The sequence below is a fragment of the Ciconia boyciana genome, chromosome 17 (genome assembly GCF_034638445.1).
Source record: "Ciconia boyciana chromosome 17, ASM3463844v1, whole genome shotgun sequence".
NCBI classification, from domain to species: domain Eukaryota; kingdom Metazoa; phylum Chordata; class Aves; order Ciconiiformes; family Ciconiidae; genus Ciconia; species Ciconia boyciana.
Window position 1 is genome coordinate 11,696,498 of NC_132950.1, and position 13,067 is coordinate 11,709,564.

Consider the following 13,067-nt stretch of genomic DNA (forward strand, 5'->3'; position numbering starts at 1 on the left):
CCAGTGCAAACCGCTGCCCAATTGCATCTGCAGAGCACGCCCCGTCCAGCCGCCTGCGATCCTCTGCAACGTCACCAAAACCCAGTGAGCCCATGTACCCCACCTGCCACCTCCACTGACGGCTCAGCACGCACCCATGACAGGCAGTTATACCCCAGCTATCTGAGAAGCAAATTATTCTAACATAGGGCAGAATTTGTCCCCGGGAGTTAGTGAAATTAGTAAAATGTTTGGGCTATGTCCAGAGGAAACACGTTTCCCTGCTGCCTGGTCCGAGTACAGAGGACCCAGGCACCCCACTTTGCTGCCCTGGATGCAGACGCAGAGAGAGAGGAAAGGCTCAGAGGAGGGGTCAGCACCGCTGTGTTTCTGTCCCCAAACCCTCCGCGGTCAGCATAGCCCTAAAAAAGGGACTGAGCACTTCACTGCCCCGTGTTCCAGTGAACAAAAGCCATAACCACTCCGTCAGGGATGCTCTGGGGGAGCATTCAGCGCCTGAAGCCCACGGGTGACAAACCAGGACCCGCTGTCCTGCTCCTTGTAGCAGGCAGCAGACAGCACCCGTCTCCAAAGCTGCTGCTCCAGCCCCGATCCCCAGCCTTTTCTCCAAACCAGGGAGAATTTGCAGGCTTGCCCTTTGCTCTCCTCCTCTCTCAGCTCTAATGTTCATGCTAAAAATCTGAACTCCCAGCAGACTTTTGGAAGTAGCTAATGAACTGCGAAGCTGACATCTGTAAGTGCTGGTCAGTGGTAACATTCTCCCTCGCTGCACAATTAAAAACTGGAGCATTTATTCCAATAACAAGGAAAGTTACTGCTATTGATACACACCAACCCAAATTCTAGACAGTAGCTCTGTAGACAGAATTCAGGAAGGCCACATCTCTCCATGTACTCATATAGCAACTATTTCTCCTTAACAGGTTTTAGCCTTACGGATTTCCTTTCAACATACGGCAACTCTGTTTCACAGATCAGAGACTGAGATGCTAAGTTTGTTAAGATAAACATTTATAAGGCCTACGTAACACGTGACTCCAGATCTCACTGAGGATGCATGGGTCCTGAGAGCCTGATTTCTGAGATAAACAGATCTTGGGCTCCTAAACCAGCTAGGGGCTTTGGAAAATACTATGCCAAGTAAGGAAGCTGGCGGCTGAGCTAGGTGTAGGTCCTAATCGCCCGCATTGCAGTCGTGTGTGCTAGCCGTTTGGACATCTTGTCTATGCCGTGCAGCCATGCTGAATGGCTGCATCTAACTCACGCTGCCCGGAGAATGAGTTCATCTATCTGGTGCAGAAGAAATCTGCATTTATGTTTTGTATGCTCTATAAATTCAGTGTCATAATAAAAAGGGTCTAAATCTTTACTGAATAATTCATTTTCATGCATAGGGAAGAAATAATGACTTATATTATATTCCATCTATCATTTAGTAAGTTCTTGAGATTGATCGGCCGGTGGGTTTCGGAAATCACCGATGACTAACAGTGCGCTGCGGGCTGGCCTGCCCGTTACCCAGACGTGGCTTCACCTGACAAACATTATTCAGACAGCATTACGGAGGGGCGATGCACTGGGGAGCTGCCAGGAAATCAAAGATCATTTAAAATGCAGAATATGTCATTGCAAACAACTGGTCTTGTTGATGCATCTCTGCCTTTGCCGTTACCCCCGGCGTCTACAGCAAGCTACAGAAACACACTGGGAGATAAGCTTTGCCAGCCGTGTCTCGGAGAAGATACAGCACAGAGGAAGGAAGCGACGTCTTCGGGGGCTGTGGTTTCAGGCCGGTTGTGGGGGTCAGGGAGGGTTAGCCCGAGACAGGCTACATCTCCAAAGCGCTGGGAGAAGGCTTTCTACACGTCCCTGGCGTTCATAACGGAGGACGGGCTTTCAAACGCACGGCACCCAGCAGCTTTGTTGTGATACTCGGAGGCAAAATTTCAACAGAGTGCAGACTTAGTGGGTTAGATATTTTTTATTGTGATTTTTTTTAGGCTGTCCACCTTTAATATCCCCCTGCTTTGCCTAGCGGTGAGCTCTACGCGTCTTCCCAGGTCACCAGTCCTTCTTTTTGTTACCAGCTGCTGAATCACATGAAACAAAACCACAAAACACAACACCCGAACGCTGTCCGTCCACGGGATTTGCAGGTACCCGAGACCGGGCGCTGCCCCTTCTCCCGCAGCTTGCCAGGGAAAAACTAACAAAAGCCACTTGAGTTTGGCTGCGCGTACAGGAGTTATTTAAACACATGGCGGCCAGTCCCTAAACTGAAATAGATTATCCCAGAACCAGTAATTTCAGGGAAGCAATACCGGCTCACACCTAGTGCAAAGGCGGCTCTAGACTTTTTGGGTAGACACTGAAGTTTTTCCCGGTGGAAGTTCCAGATCTGCAGCGAGTTATTTCAGCATCTTGCTAATGAAGACATTACACTGACCTTATTAAAAGCATTGGGATTTTCATCTTAATTGAGAAAACAGCATTTTTCAACTGTTTCAAAAGAAGAATAAAACGCAAATATTATCAGGCCCATCTTTTAGATGATAAGGGAGGGGGAGAAAGCTCTGTGAGGAAAGATTTCAAAGCCTGCTTTGTTTTCATCAGCTTTGAAATCAACAGACAGCCCTGAGAATTTTGTTTTTCAGAACTACAGTGTTTAATTCTATTTACTACTTCCAGGCAATTCTATATATATATATATACACCAAAAAACCCAACCAGAGCACTTTAAACAAATCCTCCTGCTTTTTTCAGATGTGTCATTTCTCCTGCGGGTAGGATTGCAGGATACAGCTCAGTTAAGTTAAAAACAAAAACAAAATGGGGAGGAGAGGCAGGGGAAGAAGAGGTTTTGTTTTGTCCCTGTGCAGCTCTCCCTGCTTGATCTGTCTGAGGTGACCATCTCACAGACACCTTTACTTCATCTTAAGGAGGGGTTCAGTGCGGATTTTTTCAAGGACCTTTCCTTAACTGCGCCAGTTGATAGCAGCTGGAAATCCAGGCACCCATTTCTGTGCTTAGAAATACTTGAGCAGCCTGAGTTACGCCTCGCATTGCCTCTCACCATGGGACAGTTTGGCGGCAGTTTCCAGCAGACTCGCCCTGGCTTTGCTCTGCCGTACGTGGCCGTGCTGGGGCAGGGGCCACGAGCAGCAGCAGCAGCAGCAGCAGCAGCAGCAGCAGCAGCAGCACAGGGACTCCAGCAACGCTGCCGGCGTTCAGCAGCACCGGCGCAAGCAACAGGCAGCAGCAGGACAACCTCGTGCTGCTTCTATGGCCCCAGTCCAAGAAAGCACCTAAGAGCCCGGGCAATGCCACCGCCTCTTGCAGGTGTTGCACCGTGGGGACGCGCTTTCTGGGCCACAAATGCTCATGGCTAGAGTTATGCCAGGAACCTCATGGCCTTCCCTCTACCAAAATGAGGCTGTCTACCTTATTTTTCTGCCTGATTAATTGTAACCAAAGGCCCTTAAGATCCCTGACAAACTGTTCCCTAAGTCCAAACTAATATTATTAACTATGAATCTTCTCCTATAAATAATTCCCAGAAGTAGATCAATGCTACAACTGAGTCAATGGATTCACTGGAATCATTTCTTCCTGTTACTCCCGGATTTTTTTTCCCTGTCGCCACTAATCAATTATGATGATAAAACTGCCCTGGAACACCCCCAAAATAAAGATAAACAGTGTGTATTATCAGAGGCTGGGGATGTGCGCAGCATTGAAGATGCGTTACCTTCTCTGTGGCACATTTGTTTTCCCCTACAGACAGTTAAGGGAAAAAAAAAAAGGAGGCACAGTAAATGAATGGTCTGGATGTAACACAGCATTAATTCCCTGACCTTCTGCATTGAGTGACTAAGAATCTCAATCTCAATTATTCCTTTCATGATGGAATCTAAAATAGACACAGCAAGTCCTCACATTCTTGCTCAGAACCAGGAGAGGTGGAATGAGACGAGCCAGCCCAATCATTTGGTACTGAAACCACATTCATTATCAGTTCCATGTCATTCAAAAAAATTGACTGCAGGAGAAAGCAAGAGCATCCAAGGAGAATTACTGCAAAACGTGCACAGGCAGTATCTGTATAAATACAGATACACAGTTATATATGCATATGCACTTAAAATTCACGAGTCTGAAGCTGAATCAGGGTAGGAAAAACAAGTCACTCCCTAGAGGGCATCATCGCTATAAATTTCCAAGAGGCAGATCAAAATTGATGAAAACACCCTGAAAGGCTGATAAGCAAAACCAGCTCTCTGTAGATGGTGGGATCCTCGCAATTATGCGAGTTCACCCCCACTAACAGGGACGCTCTGGGGGAGCCCGTTACGAGATCTGGACGCACCACGCAACCTGGCGAGGCTCAAGGATGGGAGACTGTGTGTGATGAGGCCCAAGGAGAAGGTAGAGGGAACCATTCATTCACAGGGTCAATTGCTCTTTGCTCTGCAGATCCTCTCTGTTGCACAGTTAGGTCGCAAAGCATCTGCATTCCGTGGCTGACCTAATGGTGAGAACAAAGAATTTTTCGGATTTGCCTGGCTGTCAGGAGCGCAGGGAGGACACATCCCACCGCGTCCCCTCGCCCAGAGGAGAGGCACTGCGGTGGCCGCTGCTCTCTGTCTGGAGTATTTTGTCCCTTTAGCTGTCTGAGCCATACACTCCTCTGGCCAATGGTCACATTTTGAGGTTTTGGCATTCCTGCACTTCTGGCACACTGGAAATGGCAAACCCACCAATTCCTGGTGTTCCCTGTCTGACTTTAGAGAGTTAACTAGTTTATTTACTTCTCTCCAGTTAATCAAATAATTCTTATTGCTGATACAGCAAATTTCGTTACCATTAAGTTCACATCAAAGGAGACACGAGGAAGAAAGTTTCCATGAAGCTTTAGACTATCTCAGCATAGATCTTCAATGGGCATAAAAATTGTCATAGTTACACTAGCAATGTATATTGGCTAAAGATCAACCGCTCATGCATGCACCTTTGAAGGTATTTTTCCCACAGCTGAAAAGCAAGGATAAAAAGGCCCCAGACCCAACTGCGCGAACCTCTCCATGCGAGGGGCTGTATTCTCAGCTACACTTGGCCCTGTTACAGCGTCACGGTACGGCAGCGTGCAGGCAGGAGCCTCGCTCGCTGAACGCAGTGCCTGTTACCAAGGCTCCTTCGTCTCCCCGTCCTGGGTTTACCTTTAACGTAATCCATGGGCTTTCCAGCAGCAGCTGTGAATTAGACTCCTAAGTTTGCCTTTCTGGCCAGGGCCTGGCGTAGCATGTGGGAAGGCTGCAACAAGCCTGGGAGACAAGAAGTCATATGCAGCCTCTGGCCATATCTTAAATTCCAGCATTGTACGTCAGGAAGAAATGTGCCTGGTAAATGTAGCTGTAACTACATTAAAACACCATAATTTAATTCTAACCACATCATTACGGAGGCGCAGATCAGATAAGCACGAAGAGCTCAGGAGAGACAAAGCTGGTGTTCGCCCGCTGTGCTGGGCTCGCGGGAGCCGAGCCCCGCCGACACCCGGCCCAACCCTGCACACCGCTGCACCCGCGAGATCGAGCAGATTTCGGGCTTGGAGAGCATCACGCTTCCTCCTCGTGGGACGTCGCATGCATTTGAACTGCAAACCCACCTCTGCAGAAGGCATCCTCCGCTCCCTCCCTCTGCTCCGACCTGCCGTCCGGCGAAACCGCTGCACCTGAAACGGGCAGATCTCTGCACCCCCACCTGGGAGGGCATTTTGATCCACATTGACCTTTACCAGTCATACGCAGTCCTTCTCACATCCGAGAGGCTTCGTCAGCGCATTCGTGCCGGGGGTGGATGACGGCAGTGCTCGCTGAGCAGGGGAGCACTGGCAGCCCGTCGCCGAGCTGCTGCCCCGACACCCCACCATGCTCTCCAGCCCTTCACCGCGCTGCCCGGGGATCTCCAGCATCCCAGCCCAGAGCCTGGCGAGGGGGTGCGACTGAGGAGCTGTTGCTGGGCCCCCACGGCAGCCTCCTCTGGACTCGTCCATCCACACACGCTGCCGCCCGCATGTCATCCTCCCTCAGGGCGTGAGTGCCTTGGCCAGAATTGCGCCAGACCACCACGTCTGGCCATGGACCAAGAAACAATCTTTGAGTTATTCCCGAGAAATGTCCTCATACCAGGGAGTGTTCTTCTCCCATATTTAAGAAATTCCTCCTCTTTAAGCATCCTCTCCCCTTAGATTTAAGGGCACTGATGCGCTGTCAAGGTCCTGGATTCCTGGTCTGACTTTTGGGCAGCCATGAGATTAACTCTTTTGTTCCGAATCATCTTAACCAGAGGTTAATGCTGAACTTGTGCTTGTGACTTTGCTGAATCAGGGCTTTGCTGACTTCCTGCTTTATTTATTTGGCTTTCTGTGATTGCTGAGCCGAGATGGCAAGGATCCTACCTTGAACCTCCCCCAGGACTTCTTGTGATAAAAAGCGAAGGCTGCAAACACTGTGGAGTCTCTGCTGCATTAGGGGTGTAGTTTCATGAAGATTCATGCTCTTCATATTGTTCTATGGAATTAAAGAGCAGAGGAAAATCACTTTCGAGGAAGTGAAGATCTACTGCAGCAGTTTAGATGTAAACATAATTAAGCAACTGGTCCTGACATACCTGTCCCTTCTTGGCCAAAGTTCAGCTGGAGTTTTCATCGATGTTAAGATCAAGCTACGCAAATAATTTGAATGGGCTTTGCCAGGAAAGTAAGATCCGAAAGAGATTTTGGGTGACAAGATCTACAGTAATGCTCCCCTCAGTCCTTCTGAGCAGGATCCAGACCTTTGAGTCCTTCATTTCTCTTCCTGCATCATCTACCTGCCACATGGCGGCTCAATATTCACACTTAAACACGTATAAAAGCCTGTGCAAGCCACGGCTGACAACACAGCAAACCTGGTTTTCAGACTCCACATACCAAAGCAAGAAATGCTGCCATCACACGTGGAACACTATCCTGTAATAAAGTCACTCTGCCACTTCATACTTATTCAAATTACTTTGATGGGTTAATTTCATACTGAAGGCTCTCGGCTGGATCAGGCATCGTCTCTCTCCCCTCTAACTTAATGCCCGATTAGGCATCGTGTGTCCTCCCGGGGGTGGCACACAGCCAGATTAAACTGGCATAGGTGCCCTGCCGTGTGTTCTGGCCGAAGGCGACAGCCCTGCGATTGCGTCCCTCCGTCCCACCCGCAGCGGTCTGCGTTACAGCGTGACGATGTGGGGTGCAGAGCCTGGAGCTGGGGCGAGCCGGGACCCTGGCTGCTGCGCCCTGGGAGAGGGAGATTTTTAAAACCGATCTTAAATCAGTTCAGCTACAAATGTGGGAGCCAGGTTGAGAGCTCCCAGTGTTGGGTCAGAAACGCTACAGCCCCGTGCCTCAAAAAACCAAACCAGTACAAAACCCACTCTGCCCAGTTACAGTTAGTCCAAAGCACTGTGTGTGCACGACTGTGTCTCGGCAGACGTTGTGCCAGATTGGGTGCGACCTTTTTTTCCACACACATGCATGCCCTAATTCAGCCGGAACAGGACTGTGTATTTACCCCGACGCAGACCATGCCCGCCCCGTCCGCCAGCCCAGCAGCACGCGGACCCCGGGCGAGGAGCTGGAGAATCAGCTTCAGGCCAGGTCTGCAGAGCTGCACTTACCGAAGCGAAAGTGATTCAAACCCAGGTCGGCCACGGGATTTTCTGTGCAAGCTTTTCTGAATTAGTTTAAGCCTGGCTGGCACGGGGTTAGTTGTACATTTAACTAACTGAAATAAGAACTGGGAATTTAACATTTGGTTTTGGTAGCTTGTTTTTGAACAGGCACAACTAAAAATGTGCAACATATAAGTGTAAATACACTTACAAACTGGTTATAGCTAAGGAAAATCAAGCTGCTCTTAAGCTGAGCTGGGAACATCGAGCTTTGGCGGTGATATTTAGAGCTTTCCCGAGTCCCTGGGTATGGAGTGGTTTTCTAAAATTGCTGGGTTTTTTTCTTTTCTTCTTGTTTAAAGTAAATGTATAGTCTTTGAAGCTCCAATGGAAGAACTTGAAAAACGTGACCTTTAGAGCTTTGATACTAGATGACAAATAAAAAGAATCCAAAGGACAATCCCTTTAAAAATACACATGGCTATTACTTAGCGAGCAGAGAAAGGAAATAAGAATGACATGTTTTGCTTGGAGACCGAGATTGATGGCAGGCTCATACGTTATCCTTAAAATATCGGTGGGATAACACGGTACTAGCAAACATCTCCTGTATGCGACATTGCTTGCCCGATTTTGCAGGACCAGGTGCTGTCTGAGTTCGGGGCTCGCTGGGCTGAGCCACCAGCCGCGCACAGACCCGAGGCGGCGGCGTTTCCAGCAGAGCTGGTGCAAGGCTGCTTGGGGAGGCTGAGGCTAAACGCGCGGCGGCACTCCAGAGGGTGACATTTGCTTAGCTGGCACTTGAGAGCATTTCAGCTTCGCCTTTCCAAATCAAAATCTCCGCATCCTTTGCGAACCACGCCTGCAGGCCCACCAGGATCCTCGGCGGCTACTCGTCACGCTATTTCTTATCAGGACGCTCTTTCAAGGAAAAGAAAAAAAACTTGGAAAAATTGCGCAGTACTTAGGTGGGGTGGACAGAGTCTCCTGGACTTGTTCTTCCTGACTGAGGCCATTTTGGAGTAATACATCATTAAAACTCTGTTGCTCTCAAGATGTATTAGTGTAATGCATCATCAGAGCAGCATTGCTCCAGTGATGCATTACTCGTCACATAACGTTAGCCTCTCACCACCCGAACGTCCACCAGCAAGAACACGTTCAGGACAGCCAGTACATTTTAATTTATTATTTCCAAAGACTTTTGGAAACTTGCACTGTTTATCTTGAAACTCGGTTTTATTTCCTTTTGGGTACCCAGCTGGGACCAGCGGGACCATTTGCAGCTCTCTGGAGAACAGCTGCCATTCCTGGAGAATGCTCCACAGGCTTCACCGTACCATGCTCTCAAAAGGTGAAAACGATTTTAGGGACAAACTGAAGCCAATGGAAACCCCCTAGGGCTTCTTCACATTTCACACTGCATATGCTGGCAGTCCAGATGAGTTATGTCTGAAGTTTACCCAAAGAACAAGTGTTGCAGGGATTGCAGCCCCACAAATGTCCTCAGACCCCCCAGCTGCCAAAAGTAGGTTGAAGCCAAGATTTAGAAAAACTTACAAGCCTAGGGTTAATTTATACCCAGATTCCCCACCCAGACGCCAAACTCCTTGTGCTGTGTTTCCCACGGACCATCGCAAAGCCTCCGGTGGTACTTAGCTGGTGGGAAACACTCCCCACAAAGGACCGAGGAGGAGGTCAGTTTGCATCGTCTGAGCCCACGTGCCTCGGTTTCCACGTTTAAGCCAGCAGGCTTTTGCTCAAGATTCCCAATGTTGTTATCTGGAATAACCCAGCAACCTGAGCGCGGATACAGTGGGGTATTTAAGCTCACGACCGCCCGTGTGTATAGGACAGAGGAACGAGAGAGACCGGCGTCATGTCTTTCACCTCTTCCACAATAGCAGGTCTGCCCCGACGCGGGAGCTCCCCACCAGCCCCCAACGACACCTGCCTGGCCTGAACCCCCCTCACCCCTGGAGCAGCCCTGAGCAGGCAGCACGGGCAGGAGAGCCCAGGCCCAGGCCGAGGGGACGCCGCAGACGGGAAGGGCGAGCATCACCCCAGTGCCTCCTCCCTCGCCAGGGCTTTGCTCCTCTCCCCTCTCCCCCTGGCGCAGAGACGTCGCTGGAGCTCCCGCCGAGCGGTGGTGGGGCTGGGCCAGGGACAGCCCCGCAGTGCTGCTCTCTGTTCTGCATCTGCTTTGAAAGACACCAAATAAAGCACGGGACAGCCCCCATTCCTGCTGCTGGTCTCTCTTTGGGAGCAAACCTCAGCACGACTCTGTCTTGCTGGAAACATCTTCCTCGCCTGTGCGGAGGAAGCGTTGCAACCACCGAGGGCTCTCCGCGTGCTTCCAGGTGTCCGTGGGATTCCTCATAAAACCATCATCCAGGTAAACAGGCAACAACAAAGCTACTCAGCAGACTACTTTAAATATAATCTGATGAAGAAATCCGACTTGAAAGTTTAGTCACAGCAGCCCATCACACTATTTTGGAGACAAATTTCCGAACCTTTCCCTTCAAACGCAGTCCTCCTGCGGTGTGTAGCGCTTGTCAGTGTAGCTATCAGATCAGCAAAGCGCACAAAGCTTTTTGCCATGAAAGCGAGGGGCGGCTTACTGCGTTTGAGTCACCTCCTTGGTGGCCAGAGGGATAAATACAGCAGGACTAAATGTCTCCAAAAGCTAAAGAGAGAGTTGTTTCCCAAGTTCTTTGATTTTTTTAATCCTTTTTGCTTTCATTTTAGTACAGTGCATCTCTGAGACCCATTGCAGACATTGCCCCCCATCGCACAGGGGGATGGACCAGAGGGAAATGCGGGAGCTGCCACCGCAGGTGAGGACAGGGATCCGCTCGGCTCTGTCCTGTGTGGGAGGTTCAGCGGGCAGCCGTGGAGTAACGCTGCCCATAGAGGCACACAATTCCTTACCTTAGGGGAGAAAGCCCTGAAGCCTTAGTGCTCATAACCTTCTCTGATCTCTGCCTTTGTTTTTTAACCCTGGTTGCAACTGCCCAAATATCCCATGTTTCCCCTGAGAGTTTCTCGCCCTCCTCTGAATTTCCAGCCCAGCACAGGGAGTTACTGGAGACTGAAAAAGAGTAGGGATTTTGGCGTGTCCCTGCCAATCCATTTCTCTTTGCATCCATTTTCCTGTGGTCGGAGCACACCGCGCACACACAGTTATAGCGGCACGGGGATGGATGGTACCCAGCCTGACATAAAAGAGAAAACCATCTGATACATAATAGACCCTTCAAAATATTTTGAATACATGGTGGATCAGGATGATGAGTTTATATCTGAGCACTTTCCATCCGGATTTACTGTATTGTCACATCAGGGCTGGAAAAAAAGTCCTGGAAATACCGCGTGAAGGAGAGGAACCGTAGTCTAGAGGCTGAAGTCCTCAATTCTGTTTCAGGCGCTGCCTTTTAAACATTGAGAGGCATCAGGGAAGTCACATTTCATCTTGCTGACTTGCTTCCTTTCTGTCTTGAGCGTTATTCCTCCAGTTTCCTGCACCAGGGCTACCCCTCCCCACGCAGCCGAGCGGCTCTGGGCAGCGAAGGGCTTCGGCACCGGCACGAGGACCGTGGCGCGTCCCTTCCCTCTTTGGCAGCCCTGTGCGACAGCCCCGTGCATCTGTTTGACACAAGTACGATTACAATCCCACTGCTAATACAAGTCATTCGAAGGAGCAGGTGATGGGCAGTAACAATCACCAAAGATTTATCTCTTTTAAAGTCTTTTCCTTTTTTAAAATGCGTGGAAGTTTTAAAAACTTTTTGCAGTTACTCCTCCCTCCCCTTTTTGCTCACCTCCTCGTATCGCTGCAGTTTACCATAGATATAACACTGCTGATTTGAATCAATACAGAGACAGTATTTAGCTGTTCCGTATCAACAACAACAAAAAAATAAAATTAAAACCAACACAAACTAAGCCGAGAAAGTCATAAGAAGGCAAACTCAATTACTGTTTCATCTGGCGTTATTGTAGCTTTGCTGCTCTTTGTCAGGGACTTCTTCCAGGCAAAATTGGAGAGATTATCTTGTCTGGATGTTATGAAGTAGCTAATCCCTTCCGCAAGTGGAGGAGAGCCAAATGCTTCACGTTGGGCTGGTAGAAGTGTAAATATGGTGACAAAGCGCTGCCGCCGGCTCCCTGGCTCCAAAGGCAGCCTTTTGCCAGGGCTTTGCGTGGTCCGCCTCTTTGCAAGGTACCAAGATTTCTCCAAGATCACCTGAAAGGTTTCCCCTTTCCCGGCCCAGAGGCCGACCGGAGCTCGCAGCTCTCCCCGCAGCCCCGGCACAGCCCTCGACGGCGAGCCCCAGCCGCACGCCCTGCCTGCTTCGCCGCCCCCGGCAGACGAGCCCCCAGCACGGCCGGCAGGTCAGAGCGCAGACAGCAGCGCTGGTCGCACCAACGATTCGTTGCTTTAACAAGACCAGCACAACGAGCATTAAGACAGCAACCGGCACTGCAACGTGCAGAGGTGCCGGGGCCGGCAGCAAGCGGGAAGAGCTCGCCCAGCCTCAGAAAGGCAACTCGGGGCGAGGGGTGCGGGGCGGGAGCCACTCACACGTCCCGGTGCCGATAACCACAGCACGAACGGCTCCGGCAAGCGTGGCCCAGCGCAGAGAGGGACGGCGAGGTGCTTGGGAACTGAGAGCCGTGGGCAGGGACGGGGCTTCGGCAGCGGGTGAGTAAATCTCCCCTGGAGCCGGCGGATGCGGCGCGCTGTCTCCTGCACTGCTTGTGGGGAACAAGAGGGAAGAGGTATTTTTAGAAAAGAGAAAGGCCGCTGTTCAGTGTCACTGTGCTAAGTGAGTTAGCTCTGTTACAGCTCTCCGGTGGCAGACATCCCCGCCGGGCAGCGAGCACGGCTGCTGCGAGCAAACTGCTCGTGGGAGGCAGGGACTCCCCTCCACGGGCACCCCGGGAAAGTCACCGGGACCGGAGCAACACCGCTCTTCAGGCAAATCTTCCCAGCGAAGAGCAGAGGTTTGATCCTGCTGTGAGGGAAAGGGAGGCAGAAGCCCTGTTGTTCCCGCACCACGCTGTTGACCCCCAGCAAGGCCGACCTGGCAGAGCCGTCCCTGCCGCCTTCCCCACGGCATCGCCCTCGTCCCAGCCTGGACCACGCCACCGCAACCGGCTCTTCCCCCGCGGTGCCATCGCTCTGCGCGAGGAAGACGGCGGTGTAAAGGGCGAGGCGTGCCCCGAGAGCTCCGCCATCTGCCCCAGCAGACTGCAGCGGCTCCCTCTCCCTGCAAAGCTCCTTGAGCAGAGGTGAGGATGAGGATGTTCCTGCCTTCCTCCATACAACCAGCTACAGGACACCCTGCGGCAGGGCATGG